The sequence below is a fragment of the Poromitra crassiceps genome (assembly GCF_964638095.1).
Source record: "Poromitra crassiceps genome assembly, chromosome: 10".
In the NCBI taxonomy this organism is placed as follows: Eukaryota; Metazoa; Chordata; class Actinopteri; order Beryciformes; family Melamphaidae; genus Poromitra; species Poromitra crassiceps.
Genome location: NC_139631.1, coordinates 43,564,612 through 43,567,111, shown reverse-complemented (window position 1 = coordinate 43,567,111; position 2,500 = coordinate 43,564,612). Strand labels below are relative to the sequence as shown.

Sequence of the window (2,500 nt, the reverse complement as noted above, 5' to 3'; positions counted from 1 at the left end):
ATAGAAGACGTCAACTCGTCTTGCAACAACAGTGGACAATTACCGGAAAGTCACGGTGCAAGTTGCTATTTAGACTGAAAACAGTGGAGCACGAACGCGGAAAAGGAAGTGACGGTGGCAGGAGAGGCGCGCTGTACAGGAAGCTGGGATAAAGGAAGTGATGGTGGCAGGAGAGGTGCTCTGTACAGGAAGCTGAGATAAAGGAAGTGACGGTGGCAGGAGAGGCGCTGTACAGGAAGCTGAGATAAAGGAAGTGACGGTGGCAGGAGAGGTGCGCTGTACAGGAAGCTGAGATAAAGGAAGTGACGGTGGCAGGAGAAGTGCTCTGTACAGGAAGCTGAGATAAAGGAAGTGATGGTGGCAGGAGAGGTGCGCTGTACAGGAAGCTGGGATAAAGGAAGTGACGGTGGCAGGAGAGGTGCGCTGTACAGGAAGCTGAGATAAAGGAAGTGACGGTGGCAGGAGAGGTGCGCTGTACAGGAAGCTGGGATAAAGGAAGTGACGGTGGCAGGAGAGGCGCTGTACAGGAAGCTGAGATAAAGGAAGTGACGGTGGCAGGAGAGGTGCGCTGTACAGGAAGCTGGGATAAAGGAAGTGACGGTGGCAGGAGAGGTGCTCTGTACAGGAAGCTGGGATAAAGGAAGTGACGGTGGCAGGAGAGGTGCGCTGTACAGGAAGCTGGGATAAAGGAAGTGACGGTGGCAGGAGAGGTGCTCTGTACAGGAAGCTGGGATAAAGGAAGTGACGGTGGCAGGAGAGGTGCGCTGTACAGGAAGCTGGGATAAAGGAAGTGACGGTGGCAGGAGAGGTGCGCTGTACAGGAAGCTGGGATAAAGGAAGTGACGGTGGCAGGAGAGGTGCTCTGTACAGGAAGCTGAGATAAAGGAAGTGACGGTGGCAGGAGAAGCGCTCTGTACAGGAAGCTGGGATAAAGGAAGTGACGGTGGCAGGAGAGGTGCGCTGTACAGGAAGCTGGGATAAAGGAAGTGACGGTGGCAGGAGAGGTGCTCTGTACAGGAAGCTGAGATAAAGGAAGTGACGGTGGCAGGAGAAGCGCTCTGTACAGGAAGCTGGGATAAAGGAAGTGACGGTGGCAGGAGAGGTGCTCTGTACAGGAAGCTGGGATAAAGGAAGTGACGGTGGCAGGAGGTGCGCTGTACAGGAAGCTGAGATAAAGGAAGTGACGGTGGCAGGAGGTGCGCTGTACAGGAAGCTGAGATAAAGGAAGTGACGTGGCAGGAGAGGCGCTGTACAGGAAGCTGAGATAAAGGAAGTGACGGTGGCAGGAGAGGTGCGCTGTACAGGAAGCTGAGATAAACGGTAGAGCTGTCCCAGAGTCTAGTTTTCAAATAAAAATAGACTCTGGGTTCCCAGATTGACAATCAACCAAACTGCACAGTTTTGGTTTATTGGACTACCAACAAACTGATTGTGTTCTGGCAACGCAGTATAGTCTCACATAACCAGACCTATCTCCACACTTTGTTATAGCGCTGTGCCAGTGCTGGAGAAAGTAACGCAGTAACTTGAAGGTACTTGGATTAGTAACTGTAATATAATGACTGTTATGGAAATTGTAATCCCTCATATTACTAGTTGCTGCGAAAGTAATAAAATACAGTAATACAGTAATGACACAGAGGAGAGGAGGATGTGATGTTGGGTTGTTTGAGCTGGACAGAGCGATCTGATCTCGATGTGGACACACACACACACACACACACACACACACACACACACATTAATACATGGTGTCAATGTAATCAGGTTCAATCATATCTAGATACAATCTGGATATGAGATGCATTTGAATGGGAGGTGTAAAGAGAGTGTGTGTAACGCCTGAGACACATCTGAAGCGGACCCACTGACTTCAATCAGCTTTAATCAGCTTTAGCTCACTCAGTACGTTAACATGCACAGTTAAGTCGAGCTATGGTTATAGCTTGTTAAGTCGAGCTATGGTTATAGCTTGTTAAGTCGAGCTATGGTTATAGCTTGTTAAGTCAAGCTATGGTTATAGCTTGTTAAGTCGAGCTATGGTTATAGCTTGTTAAGTCAAGCTATGGTTATAGCTTGTTAAGTCGAGCTATGGTTATAGCTTGTTAAGTCAAGCTATGGTTATAGCTTGTTAAGTCGAGCTATGGTTATAGCTTGTTAAGTCAAGCTATGGTTATAGCTTGTTAAGTCGAGCTATGGTTATGGCAGCGCTTGCCCCTCCCTCATTACCACCACTGAGGTGCCCTTGAGCAAGGCCCTTATCCCCAACCGCTCCAGTGGAGCTGATCAGTGGCCAGCAGATCAGACTGTGGTTGTACTGGTCAGCTTCCAGGTATGAATGTGTGTGTGAATGTGAACAGGGCACTCCTGAAAAAGAGAACATTGCTCTCAGTGAGACTCCCCCTGTATAAATAAAAAGGTTAAAAAAAATAGCTTGTTAAGTCGAGCTATGGTTATAGCTTGTTAAGTCGAGCTATGGTTATATGGCTTGATTAGGCTA

The 2,500-nt window shown here is 48.5% G+C and overlaps 1 protein-coding gene across 1 annotated transcript in view; it reads left to right on the top strand.

Annotated features, from left to right (window-relative positions):
* LOC310784460 (dematin-like) overlaps positions 1-2,500 on the top strand; it is a gene marked incomplete at both ends in the record, with an annotated part of 20,519 nt that overhangs the window by 9,101 nt on the left and 8,918 nt on the right. The window lies entirely within an intron of this gene.